We start from the raw sequence: 15,109 nt of genomic DNA on the forward strand, positions 1-15,109 counted from the left end.
TGGGTTTTTAACCCAGGACCTTCTGCGTGTTAAGCAGACGTGATAACTCTACACTATGGAACTCTTAAAAATGTTTTCTGAAACAGCATTTCAGTCCGCAAAAAAGAACATCAGATTAATTTGTGTGTGCTTGAAATCTTGCTTAAATTGAGCTAACGTTTTCTGTTTAATAATATATATTTAATAAAGTACACTTGAACAAACAAGAATCTTACTCTATTTCGTAAAGAAAAAACTGTCTGAAAGGATACTAAAACCAAATCCAATATTTCTGGATTCAAGATTTTCGTTGCCGTTACAATATCTTGTTTTCGAAAACGTACATTTATGCATAAAAGACAAGACAACTACATAGTTCCACTGGGTTTTGAACCCAGGACCTTCTGCGGGTTAAGCAGACGTGATAACCACTACACTATGGAACTCTTAAAAATGTTTTCTGAACAGCTTTTCTGTCCGCAAGAAAGCACATCAGATTCATTTGTGTGTGCTCAAAATCTTGCTTAAATTGAGCTTACGTTTTCTGTTTAATAATATATATTTCAAAAAGTACACTTGAACAAACAAGAATCTTACTCTATTTGGTAAAGAAAAAATTGTATGAAAGGATTTTAAAACCATAACCAATATTTCTGGATTCAAGATTTCTGTTGCCGTCACAATATCTTGTTTGAAAACGTACATTTATGCATAAAAGACAAGACAACTACATAGTTCCACTGTGTTTTGAACAACGGACCTTCTGCGTGTTAAGCAGATGTGATAACCACTACACTATGGAACTCTTAAAAATGTTTTCTGAAACAGCTTTTCTGTCCGCAAGAAAGCACATCAGATTCATTTGTGTGTGCTCGAAATCTTGCTTAAATTGAGCTTACGTTTTCTGTTAATTAATATAAATTTCAAAAAGTACACTTGAACAAACAAGAATCTTACTCTATTTGGTAAAGAAAAAATTGTCTGAAAGGATACTAAAACCATATCCAATATTTCTGGATTCAAGATTTCCTTTGCCGTCACAATATCTTGTTTGAAAACGTACATTTATGCATAAAAGACAAGACAACTACATAGTTCCACTGGGTTTTGAACCCAGGACCTTCTGCGTGTGAAGCAGACGTGATAACCACTACACTATGGAACTCTTAAAATTGTACCCTGCAACAGCTTTTCTGTCCGCAAGAAAGCACATCAGATTCATTTGTAAGTGCACGAAACCTTGCTTAAATTGAGCTTACGTTTTCTGTTTAATAATATATATTTCAAAAAGTACACTTGAACAAACAAGAATCTTACTCTTTTTGGTAAAGAAAAAATTGTCTGAAAGGATACTAAAACCATAACCAATATTTCTGGATTCAAGATTTCTGTTGCCGTCACAATATCTTGTTTGAAAACGTACAGTTATGCATAAAAGACAAGACAACTACATAGTTCCACTGTGTTTTGAACAACGGACCTTCTGCGTGTTAAGCAGATGTGATAACCACTACACTATGGAACTCTTAAAATTATTTCCTGAAACAGCTTTTCTGTCCGCAAGAAAGCACATCAGATTAATTTGTGTGTGCTCGGAACCTTGCTTAAATTGAGCTTACGTTTTCTGTTTAATAATATATATTTCAAAAAGTACACTTGAACAAACAAGAATCTTACTCTATTTGGTAAAGAAAAAATTGTCTGAAAGGATTCTAAAACCATAACCCATATTTCTGGATTCAAGATTTCCGTATTCAAGATTTCCGTTGCCGTCACAATATCGTGTTTGAAAACGTACATTTATCCATAAAAGACAAGACAATTACATAGTTCCACTGGGTTTTGAACCCAGGACCTTCTGCGTGTGAAGCACACGTGATAACCACTACACTATGGAACTCTTAAAATTGTTTCCTGAAAAAGCTTTTCTGTCCGCAAGAAAGCACATCAGATTCATTTGTGTGTGATCAAAATCATGCTTAAATTGAGCTTACGTTTTCTGTTTAATAAAATATATTTCAAAAAGTACACTTGAACAAACAAGAATCTTACTCTATTTGGTAAAGAAAATTTTTTCTGAAAGGATACTAAAACCATATCCAATATTTCTGGATTCAAGATTTCCGTTGCCGTTACAATATCTTGTTTGAAAACGTACATTTATGCATAAAAGACCGACAACTACATAGTTCCACTGTGTTTTGAACAACGGACCTTCTGCGTGTTAAGCAGATGTGATAACCACTACACTATGGAAATCTTAAAATTGTTTCCTGAAACAGCTTTTCTGTCCGCAAGAAAGCACATCAGATTCATTTGTGTGTGCTTGAAATCTTGCTAAATTGAGCTTACGTTTTCTGTTTAATAATATATATTTCAAGAAGTACACTTGAACAAACAAGAATCTTACACTATTTAGTAAAGAAAAAATTGTCTGAAAAGATACTAAAACCATAACCCATATTTCTGGATTCAAGATTTCCGTTGCCGTCACAATATCGTGTATGAAAACGTACATTTATGCATAAAAGACAAGACACCTACATAGTTCCACTGGGTTTTGAACCCAGGACCTTCTGCGTGTGAAGCAGACGTGATAACCACTACACTGTGGAATTCTTAAAGTTGTTTCCTGAAACAGCTTTTCTGTCCGCAAGAAAGCACATCAGATTCATTTGTAAGTGCTCGAAATCTTGCTTAAATTGAGCTTACGTTTTCTGTTTAATAAAATATATTTCAAAAAGTAAACTTGAACAAACAAGAATATTACTCTATTTGGTAAAGAAAAAATTGTCTGAAAGGATTCTAAAATCATAACCAATATTTCTGTATTCAAGATTTCTGTTGCCGTCACAATATCTTGTTTGAAAACGTACATTTAAGCATAGAAGACAAGACAACTACATAGTTCCACTGTGTTTTGAACAACGGACCTTCTAAGTGTTAAGCAGATGTGATAACCACTACACTATGGAACTCTTAAAATTGTTTCCTGAAACAGCTTTTCTATCCGCAAGAAAGCACATCAGATTCATTTGTATGTGCACGAAACCTTGCTTAAATTGAGCTTACGTTTTCTGTTTAATAATATATATTTTAAAAAGTACACTTGAACAAACAAGAATCTTACTCTATTTGGTAAAGAAAAAATTGTCTGAAAGGATACTAAAACCATAACCAATATTTCTGGATTCAAGATTTCTGTTGCCGTCACAATATCTTGTTTGAAAACGTACATTTATGCATAAAAGACAAGACAACTACATAGTTCCACTGTGTTTTGAACAACGAACCTTCTGAGTGTTAAGCAGATGTGATAACCACTACACTATGGAACTCTTAAAATTATTTCCTGAAACAGCTTGTCTGTCCGCAAGAAAGCACATCAGATTCATTTGTATGTGCACGAAACCTTGCTTAAATTGAGCTTACGTTTTCTGTTTAATAATATATATATTTCATAAAGTACACTTGAACAAACAAGAATCTTACTCTATTTGGTAAAGAAAAAATTGTATGAAAGGATTCTAAAACCATAACCAATATTTCTGGATTCAAGATTTCTGTTGCCGTCACAATATCTTGTTTGAAAACGTACATTTAGGCATAAAAGACAAGACAACTACATAGTTCCACTGTGTTTTGAACAACTGACCTTCTGCGTGTTAAGCAGACGTGATAACCACTTCACTATGGAACTCTTAAAAATGTTTTCTGAAACAGCATTTCAGTCCGCAAAAAAGCACATCAGATTAATTTGTGTGTGCTTGAAATCTTGCTTAAATTGAGCTAACGTTTGCTGTTTAATAATATATATTTAATAAAGTACACTTGAACAAACAAGAATCTTACTGTATTTCTTAAAGAAAAAACTGTCTGAAAGGATACTAAAACCATATCCAATATTTCTGGATTCAAGATTTTCGTTGCCGTTACAATATCTTGTTTTCGAAAACGTACATTTATGCATAAAAGACCATACAACTACATAGTTCCACTGGGTTTTGAACCCAGGACCTTCTGCGGTTTAAGCAGACGTGATAACCACTACACTATGGAACTCTTAAAAATGTTTTCTGAAACAGCTTTTCTGTCCGCAAGAAAGCACATCAGATTCATTTGTGTGTGCTCGAAATCTTGCTTAAATTGAGTTTACGTTTTCTGTTTAATAATATATATTTCAAAAAGTACACTTGAACAAACAAGAATCTTACTCTATTTGGTAAAGAAAATATTGTATGAAAGGATACTAAAACCATATCCAATATTTCTGGATTCAAGATTTCCTTTGCCGTCACAATATCTTGTTTGAAAACGTACATTTATGCATAAAAGAGAAGACAACTACATAGTTCCACTGGGTTTTGAACCCAGGACCTTCTGCGTGTGAAGCCCACGTGATAACCACTACACTATGAAACTCTTAAAATGTTTCCTGAGACAGCTTTTCTGTCCGCAAGAAAGCACATCAGATTCATTTGTGTGTGCTCAAAATCATGCTTAAATTGAGCTAACGTTTTCTGTTTAATAAAATATATTTCAAAAAGTAAACTTGAACAAACAAGAATATTACTCTATTTGGTAAAGATAAAATTGTCTGAAAGGATTCTAAAACCATAACCAATATTTGTGGATTCAAGATTTCGGTTGCCGTCACAATATCTTGTTTGAAAACGTACATTTAAGCATAAAAGACCAGACAACTACATAGTTCTACTGTGTTTTGAACAACGGATCTTCTCCGTGTTAAGCAGATGTGATAACCACTACACTATGGAACTCTTAAAATTGTTTCCTGAAACAGCTTTTCTGTCCGCAAGAAAGCACATCAGATTCATTTGTAAGTGCACGAAACCTTGCTTAAATTGAGCTTACGTTTTCTGTTTAATAATATATTTTTCAAAAAGTACACTTGAACAAACAAGAATCTTACTCTATTTGGTAAAGAAAAAATTGTCTGAAAGGATACTAAAACCATAACCAATATTTCTGGATTCAAGATTTCTGTTGCCGTCACAATATCTTGTTTGAAAACGTACATTTATGCATAAAAGACAAGACAACTACATAGTTCCACTGTGTTTTGAACAACGGACCTTCTGCGTGTTAAGCAGATGTGATAACCACTACACTATGGAACTCATAAAATTATTTCCTGAAACAGCTTTTCTGTCCGCAAGAAAGTACATCAGATTCATTTGTGTGTGCTCGGAACCTTTCTTAAATTGAGCTTACGTTTTCTGTTTAATAATATATATTTCAAAAAGTACACTTGAACAAAAAAGAATCTTACTCTATTTGGTAAAGAAAAAATTTCTGAAAGGATACTAAAACCATATCCAATATTTCTGGATTCAAGATTTCCGTTGCCGTCACAATATCGTGTTTGAAAACGTACATTTATGCATAAAAGACAAGACAACTACATAGTTCCACTGTGTTTTGAACAACGAACCTTCTGAGTGTTAAGCAGATGTGATAACCACTACACTATGGAACTCTTAAAATTATTTCCTGAAACAGCTTGTCTGTCCGCAAGAAAGCACATCAGATTCATTTGTATGTGCACGAAACCTTGCTTAAATTGAGCTTACATTTTCTGTTTAATAATATATATTTCATAAAGTACACTTGAACAAACAAGAATCTTACTCTATTTGGTAAAGAAAAAATTGTATGAAAGGATTCTAAAACCATAACCAATATTTCTGGATTCAAGATTTCTGTTGCCGTCACAATATCTTGTTTGAAAACGTACATTTAGGCATAAAAGACAAGACAACTACATAGTTCCGCTGTGTTTTGAACAACTGACCTTCTGCGTGTTAAGCAGACGTGATAACCACTACACTATGGAACTCTTAAAAATGTTTTCTGAAACAGCATTTCAGTCCGCAAAAAAGCACATCAGATTAATTTGTGTGTGCTTGAAATCTTGCTTAAATTGAGCTAACGTTTTCTGTTTAATAATATATATTTAATAAAGTACACTTGAACAAACAAGAATCTTACTCTATTTCGTAAAGAAAAAACTGTCTGAAAGGATACTAAAACCATATCCAATATTTCTGGATTCAAGATTTTCGTTGCCGTTACAATATCTTGTTTTCGAAAACGTACATTTATGCTTAAAAGACCAGACAACTACATAGTTCCACTGTGTTTTGAACAACGAACCTTCTGAGTGTTAAGCAGATGTGATAACCACTACACTATGGAACTCTTAAAATTATTTCCTGAAACAGCTTGTCTGTCCGCAAGAAAGCACATCAGATTCATTTGTATGTGCACGAAACCTTGCTTAAATTGAGCTTACATTTTCTGTTTAATAATATATATTTCATAAAGTACACTTGAACAAACAAGAATCTTACTCTATTTGGTAAAGAAAAAATTGTATGAAAGGATTCTAAAACCATAACCAATATTTCTGGATTCAAGATTTCTGTTGCCGTCACAATATCTTGTTTGAAAACGTACATTTAGGCATAAAAGACAAGACAACTACATAGTTCCGCTGTGTTTTGAACAACTGACCTTCTGCGTGTTAAGCAGACGTGATAACCACTACACTATGGAACTCTTAAAAATGTTTTCTGAAACAGCATTTCAGTCCGCAAAAAAGCACATCAGATTAATTTGTGTGTGCTTGAAATCTTGCTTAAATTGAGCTAACGTTTTCTGTTTAATAATATATATTTAATAAAGTACACTTGAACAAACAAGAATCTTACTCTATTTCGTAAAGAAAAAACTGTCTGAAAGGATACTAAAACCATATCCAATATTTCTGGATTCAAGATTTTCGTTGCCGTTACAATATCTTGTTTTCGAAAACGTACATTTATGCTTAAAAGACCAGACAACTACATAGTTCCACTGGGTTTTGAACCCAGGACCTTCTGCGGGTTAAGCAGACGTGATAACCACTACACTATGGAACTCTTAAAAATGTTTTCTGAAACAGCTTTTCTGTCCGCAAGAAAGCACATCAGATTCATTTGTGTGTGCTCGAAATCTTGCTTAAATTGAGCTTACGTTTTCTGTTTAATAATATATATTTCAAAAAGTACACTTGAACAAACAAGAATCTTACTCTATTTGGTAAAGAAAAAATTGTATGAAAGAATGGTAAAATCATAACCCATATTTCTGGATTCAAGATTTCCGTTGCCGTCACAATATCTTGTTTGAAAACGTACATTTATGCATAAATTACATGACAACTACATAGTTCCACTGGGTTTTGAACCCAGGACCTTCTGCGTGTTAAGCAGATGTGATAACCACTACACTATGGAACTCTTAAAAATGTTTTCTGAAACAGCTTTTCTGTCCGCAAGAAAGCACATCAGATTCATTTGTGTGTGCTCGAAATCTTGCTTAAATTGAGCTTACGTTTTCTGTTTAATAATATAAATTTCAAAAAGTACACTTGAACAAACAAGAATCTTACTCTATTTGGTAAAGAAAAAATTGTCTGAAAGGATACTAAAACCATATCCAATATTTCTGGATTCAAGATTTCCTTTGCCGTCACAATATCTTGTTTGAAAACGTACATTTATGCATAAAAGACAAGACAACTACATAGTTCCACTGGGTTTTGAACCCAGGACCTTCTGCGTGTGAAGCAGACGTGATATACACTACACTATGAAACTCTTGAAATGTTTCCTGAGACAGCTTTTCTGTCCGCAAGAAAGCACATCAGATTATTTGTGTGTGCTCAAAATCATGCTTAAATTGAGCTAACGTTTTCTGTTTAATAATATATATTTCAAAAAGTACACTTGAACAAACAAGAATCTTACTCTATTTGGTAAAGAAAAAATTGTCTGAAAGGATACTAAAACCATAACCAATATTTCTGGATTCAAGATTTCTGTTGCCGTCACAATATCTTGTTTGAAAACGTACATTTATGCATAAAAGACAAGACAACTACATAGTTCCACTGTGTTTTGAACAACGGACCTTCTGCGTGTTAAGCAGATGTGATAACCACTACACTTTGGTACTCTTAAAATTATTTCCTGAAACAGCTTTTCTGTCCGCAAGAAAGCACATCAGATTAATTTGTGTGTGCTCGGAACCTTGCTTAAATTGAGCTTACGTTTTCTGTTTAATAATATATATTTCAAAAAGTACACTTGAACAAACAAGAATCTTACTCTATTTGGTAAAGAAAAAATTGTCTGAAAGGATTCTAAAACCATAACCCATATTTCTGGATTCAAGATTTCCGTATTCAAGATTTCCGTTGCCGTCACAATATCGTGTTTGAAAACGTACATTTATCCATAAAAGACAAGACAATTACATAGTTCCACTGGGTTTTGAAACCAGGACCTTCTGCGTGTGAAGCACACGTGATAACCACTACACTATGGAACTCTTAAAATTGTTTCCTGAAAAAGCTTTTCTGTCCGCAAGAAAGCACATCAGATTCATTTGTGTGTGATCAAAATCATGCTTAAATTGAGCTTACGTTTTCTGTTTAATAAAATATATTTCAAAAAGTACACTTGAACAAACAAGAATCTTACTCTATTTGGTAAAGAAAATTTTTTCTGAAAGGATACTAAAACCATATCCAATATTTCTGGATTCAAGATTTCCGTTGCCGTTACAATATCTTGTTTGAAAACGTACATTTATGCATAAAAGACCGACAACTACATAGTTCCACTGTGTTTTGAACAACGGACCTTCTGCGTGTTAAGCAGATGTGATAACCACTACACTATGGAAATCTTAAAATTGTTTCCTGAAACAGCTTTTCTGTCCGCAAGAAAGCACATCAGATTCATTTGTGTGTGCTTGAAATCTTGCTAAATTGAGCTTACGTTTTCTGTTTAATAATATATATTTCAAGAAGTACACTTGAACAAACAAGAATCTTACACTATTTAGTAAAGAAAAAATTGTCTGAAAAGATACTAAAACCATAACCCATATTTCTGGATTCAAGATTTCCGTTGCCGTCACAATATCGTGTATGAAAACGTACATTTATGCATAAAAGACAAGACACCTACATAGTTCCACTGGGTTTTGAACCCAGGACCTTCTGCGTGTGAAGCAGACGTGATAACCACTACACTGTGGAATTCTTAAAGTTGTTTCCTGAAACAGCTTTTCTGTCCGCAAGAAAGCACATCAGATTCATTTGTAAGTGCTCGAAATCTTGCTTAAATTGAGCTTACGTTTTCTGTTTAATAAAATATATTTCAAAAAGTAAACTTGAACAAACAAGAATATTACTCTATTTGGTAAAGAAAAAATTGTCTGAAAGGATTCTAAAATCATAACCAATATTTCTGTATTCAAGATTTCTGTTGCCGTCACAATATCTTGTTTGAAAACGTACATTTAAGCATAGAAGACAAGACAACTACATAGTTCCACTGTGTTTTGAACAACGGACCTTCTAAGTGTTAAGCAGATGTGATAACCACTACACTATGGAACTCTTAAAATTGTTTCCTGAAACAGCTTTTCTATCCGCAAGAAAGCACATCAGATTCATTTGTATGTGCACGAAACCTTGCTTAAATTGAGCTTACGTTTTCTGTTTAATAATATATATTTTAAAAAGTACACTTGAACAAACAAGAATCTTACTCTATTTGGTAAAGAAAAAATTGTCTGAAAGGATACTAAAACCATAACCAATATTTCTGGATTCAAGATTTCTGTTGCCGTCACAATATCTTGTTTGAAAACGTACATTTATGCATAAAAGACAAGACAACTACATAGTTCCACTGTGTTTTGAACAACGAACCTTCTGAGTGTTAAGCAGATGTGATAACCACTACACTATGGAACTCTTAAAATTATTTCCTGAAACAGCTTGTCTGTCCGCAAGAAAGCACATCAGATTCATTTGTATGTGCACGAAACCTTGCTTAAATTGAGCTTACGTTTTCTGTTTAATAATATATATATTTCATAAAGTACACTTGAACAAACAAGAATCTTACTCTATTTGGTAAAGAAAAAATTGTATGAAAGGATTCTAAAACCATAACCAATATTTCTGGATTCAAGATTTCTGTTGCCGTCACAATATCTTGTTTGAAAACGTACATTTAGGCATAAAAGACAAGACAACTACATAGTTCCACTGTGTTTTGAACAACTGACCTTCTGCGTGTTAAGCAGACGTGATAACCACTTCACTATGGAACTCTTAAAAATGTTTTCTGAAACAGCATTTCAGTCCGCAAAAAAGCACATCAGATTAATTTGTGTGTGCTTGAAATCTTGCTTAAATTGAGCTAACGTTTGCTGTTTAATAATATATATTTAATAAAGTACACTTGAACAAACAAGAATCTTACTGTATTTCTTAAAGAAAAAACTGTCTGAAAGGATACTAAAACCATATCCAATATTTCTGGATTCAAGATTTTCGTTGCCGTTACAATATCTTGTTTTCGAAAACGTACATTTATGCATAAAAGACCATACAACTACATAGTTCCACTGGGTTTTGAACCCAGGACCTTCTGCGGTTTAAGCAGACGTGATAACCACTACACTATGGAACTCTTAAAAATGTTTTCTGAAACAGCTTTTCTGTCCGCAAGAAAGCACATCAGATTCATTTGTGTGTGCTCGAAATCTTGCTTAAATTGAGTTTACGTTTTCTGTTTAATAATATATATTTCAAAAAGTACACTTGAACAAACAAGAATCTTACTCTATTTGGTAAAGAAAATATTGTATGAAAGGATACTAAAACCATATCCAATATTTCTGGATTCAAGATTTCCTTTGCCGTCACAATATCTTGTTTGAAAACGTACATTTATGCATAAAAGAGAAGACAACTACATAGTTCCACTGGGTTTTGAACCCAGGACCTTCTGCGTGTGAAGCCCACGTGATAACCACTACACTATGAAACTCTTAAAATGTTTCCTGAGACAGCTTTTCTGTCCGCAAGAAAGCACATCAGATTCATTTGTGTGTGCTCAAAATCATGCTTAAATTGAGCTAACGTTTTCTGTTTAATAAAATATATTTCAAAAAGTAAACTTGAACAAACAAGAATATTACTCTATTTGGTAAAGATAAAATTGTCTGAAAGGATTCTAAAACCATAACCAATATTTGTGGATTCAAGATTTCGGTTGCCGTCACAATATCTTGTTTGAAAACGTACATTTAAGCATAAAAGACCAGACAACTACATAGTTCTACTGTGTTTTGAACAACGGATCTTCTCCGTGTTAAGCAGATGTGATAACCACTACACTATGGAACTCTTAAAATTGTTTCCTGAAACAGCTTTTCTGTCCGCAAGAAAGCACATCAGATTCATTTGTAAGTGCACGAAACCTTGCTTAAATTGAGCTTACGTTTTCTGTTTAATAATATATTTTTCAAAAAGTACACTTGAACAAACAAGAATCTTACTCTATTTGGTAAAGAAAAAATTGTCTGAAAGGATACTAAAACCATAACCAATATTTCTGGATTCAAGATTTCTGTTGCCGTCACAATATCTTGTTTGAAAACGTACATTTATGCATAAAAGACAAGACAACTACATAGTTCCACTGTGTTTTGAACAACGGACCTTCTGCGTGTTAAGCAGATGTGATAACCACTACACTATGGAACTCATAAAATTATTTCCTGAAACAGCTTTTCTGTCCGCAAGAAAGTACATCAGATTCATTTGTGTGTGCTCGGAACCTTTCTTAAATTGAGCTTACGTTTTCTGTTTAATAATATATATTTCAAAAAGTACACTTGAACAAAAAAGAATCTTACTCTATTTGGTAAAGAAAAAATTTCTGAAAGGATACTAAAACCATATCCAATATTTCTGGATTCAAGATTTCCGTTGCCGTCACAATATCGTGTTTGAAAACGTACATTTATGCATAAAAGACAAGACAACTACATAGTTCCACTGTGTTTTGAACAACGAACCTTCTGAGTGTTAAGCAGATGTGATAACCACTACACTATGGAACTCTTAAAATTATTTCCTGAAACAGCTTGTCTGTCCGCAAGAAAGCACATCAGATTCATTTGTATGTGCACGAAACCTTGCTTAAATTGAGCTTACATTTTCTGTTTAATAATATATATTTCATAAAGTACACTTGAACAAACAAGAATCTTACTCTATTTGGTAAAGAAAAAATTGTATGAAAGGATTCTAAAACCATAACCAATATTTCTGGATTCAAGATTTCTGTTGCCGTCACAATATCTTGTTTGAAAACGTACATTTAGGCATAAAAGACAAGACAACTACATAGTTCCGCTGTGTTTTGAACAACTGACCTTCTGCGTGTTAAGCAGACGTGATAACCACTACACTATGGAACTCTTAAAAATGTTTTCTGAAACAGCATTTCAGTCCGCAAAAAAGCACATCAGATTAATTTGTGTGTGCTTGAAATCTTGCTTAAATTGAGCTAACGTTTTCTGTTTAATAATATATATTTAATAAAGTACACTTGAACAAACAAGAATCTTACTCTATTTCGTAAAGAAAAAACTGTCTGAAAGGATACTAAAACCATATCCAATATTTCTGGATTCAAGATTTTCGTTGCCGTTACAATATCTTGTTTTCGAAAACGTACATTTATGCTTAAAAGACCAGACAACTACATAGTTCCACTGTGTTTTGAACAACGAACCTTCTGAGTGTTAAGCAGATGTGATAACCACTACACTATGGAACTCTTAAAATTATTTCCTGAAACAGCTTGTCTGTCCGCAAGAAAGCACATCAGATTCATTTGTATGTGCACGAAACCTTGCTTAAATTGAGCTTACATTTTCTGTTTAATAATATATATTTCATAAAGTACACTTGAACAAACAAGAATCTTACTCTATTTGGTAAAGAAAAAATTGTATGAAAGGATTCTAAAACCATAACCAATATTTCTGGATTCAAGATTTCTGTTGCCGTCACAATATCTTGTTTGAAAACGTACATTTAGGCATAAAAGACAAGACAACTACATAGTTCCGCTGTGTTTTGAACAACTGACCTTCTGCGTGTTAAGCAGACGTGATAACCACTACACTATGGAACTCTTAAAAATGTTTTCTGAAACAGCATTTCAGTCCGCAAAAAAGCACATCAGATTAATTTGTGTGTGCTTGAAATCTTGCTTAAATTGAGCTAACGTTTTCTGTTTAATAATATATATTTAATAAAGTACACTTGAACAAACAAGAATCTTACTCTATTTCGTAAAGAAAAAACTGTCTGAAAGGATACTAAAACCATATCCAATATTTCTGGATTCAAGATTTTCGTTGCCGTTACAATATCTTGTTTTCGAAAACGTACATTTATGCTTAAAAGACCAGACAACTACATAGTTCCACTGGGTTTTGAACCCAGGACCTTCTGCGGGTTAAGCAGACGTGATAACCACTACACTATGGAACTCTTAAAAATGTTTTCTGAAACAGCTTTTCTGTCCGCAAGAAAGCACATCAGATTCATTTGTGTGTGCTCGAAATCTTGCTTAAATTGAGCTTACGTTTTCTGTTTAATAATATATATTTCAAAAAGTACACTTGAACAAACAAGAATCTTACTCTATTTGGTAAAGAAAAAATTGTATGAAAGAATGGTAAAATCATAACCCATATTTCTGGATTCAAGATTTCCGTTGCCGTCACAATATCTTGTTTGAAAATGTACATTTATGCATAAATTACATGACAACTACATAGTTCCACTGGGTTTTGAACCCAGGACCTTCTGCGTGTTAAGCAGATGTGATAACCACTACACTATGGAACTCTTAAAAATGTTTTCTGAAACAGCTTTTCTGTCCGCAAGAAAGCACATCAGATTCATTTGTGTGTGCTCGAAATCTTGCTTAAATTGAGCTTACGTTTTCTGTTTAATAATATAAATTTCAAAAAGTACACTTGAACAAACAAGAATCTTACTCTATTTGGTAAAGAAAAAATTGTCTGAAAGGATACTAAAACCATATCCAATATTTCTGGATTCAAGATTTCCTTTGCCGTCACAATATCTTGTTTGAAAACGTACATTTATGCATAAAAGACAAGACAACTACATAGTTCCACTGGGTTTTGAACCCAGGACCTTCTGCGTGTGAAGCAGACGTGATATACACTACACTATGAAACTCTTGAAATGTTTCCTGAGACAGCTTTTCTGTCCGCAAGAAAGCACATCAGATTATTTGTGTGTGCTCAAAATCATGCTTAAATTGAGCTAACGTTTTCTGTTTAATAATATATATTTCAAAAAGTACACTTGAACAAACAAGAATCTTACTCTATTTGGTAAAGAAAAAATTGTCTGAAAGGATACTAAAACCATAACCAATATTTCTGGATTCAAGATTTCTGTTGCCGTCACAATATCTTGTTTGAAAACGTACATTTATGCATAAAAGACAAGACAACTACATAGTTCCACTGTGTTTTGAACAACGGACCTTCTGCGTGTTAAGCAGATGTGATAACCACTACACTTTGGTACTCTTAAAATTATTTCCTGAAACAGCTTTTCTGTCCGCAAGAAAGCACATCAGATTAATTTGTGTGTGCTCGGAACCTTGCTTAAATTGAGCTTACGTTTTCTGTTTAATAATATATATTTCAAAAAGTACACTTGAACAAACAAGAATCTTACTCTATTTGGTAAAGAAAAAATTGTCTGAAAGGATACTAAAACCATAACCCATATTTCTGGATTCAAGATTTCCGTATTCAAGATTTCCGTTGCCGTCACAATATCGTGTTTGAAAACGTACATTTATCCATAAAAGACAAGACAATTACATAGTTCCACTGGGTTTTGAACCCAGGACCTTCTGCGTGTGAAGCACACGTGATAACCACTACACTATGGAACTCTTAAAATTGTTTCCTGAAAAAGCTTTTCTGTCCGCAAGAAAGCACATCAGATTCATTTGTGTGTGATCAAAATCATGCTTAAATTGAGCTTACGTTTTCTGTTTAATAAAATATATTTCAAAAAGTACACTTGAACAAACAAGAATCTTACTCTATTTGGTAAAGAAATTTTTTTCTGAAAGGATACTAAAACCATATCCAATATTTCTGGATTCAAGATTTCCGTTGCCGTTAC

General features: G+C 33.2%; 5 non-coding genes across 5 annotated transcripts; all 5 read right to left on the reverse strand.

Annotated features, from left to right (window-relative positions):
- Window positions 1–1,071: 1,071 nt before the first annotated feature.
- Window positions 1,072–1,144, reverse strand: TRNAV-CAC (transfer RNA valine (anticodon CAC)). The gene has a single exon. It is a non-coding gene; the product is annotated as a tRNA-Val (tRNA).
- Window positions 1,145–3,968: 2,824 nt separating this feature from the next.
- TRNAF-AAA (transfer RNA phenylalanine (anticodon AAA)) lies at window positions 3,969–4,041 on the reverse strand. Its single transcript has one exon. It is a non-coding gene; the product is annotated as a tRNA-Phe (tRNA).
- A 3,169-nt stretch (window positions 4,042–7,210) lies between these two features.
- Window positions 7,211–7,283, reverse strand: TRNAV-AAC (transfer RNA valine (anticodon AAC)). The gene has a single exon. It is a non-coding gene; the product is annotated as a tRNA-Val (tRNA).
- Window positions 7,284–10,465: 3,182 nt separating this feature from the next.
- TRNAF-AAA (transfer RNA phenylalanine (anticodon AAA)) lies at window positions 10,466–10,538 on the reverse strand. The gene has a single exon. It is a non-coding gene; the product is annotated as a tRNA-Phe (tRNA).
- A 3,169-nt stretch (window positions 10,539–13,707) lies between these two features.
- On the reverse strand, window positions 13,708–13,780 carry TRNAV-AAC (transfer RNA valine (anticodon AAC)). The gene has a single exon. It is a non-coding gene; the product is annotated as a tRNA-Val (tRNA).
- Between the last annotated feature and the right edge of the window lie 1,329 nt (window positions 13,781–15,109).

The sequence above is a fragment of the Ascaphus truei genome, chromosome 18 (assembly GCF_040206685.1).
Source record: "Ascaphus truei isolate aAscTru1 chromosome 18, aAscTru1.hap1, whole genome shotgun sequence".
NCBI lineage: Eukaryota > Metazoa > Chordata > Amphibia > Anura > Ascaphidae > Ascaphus > Ascaphus truei.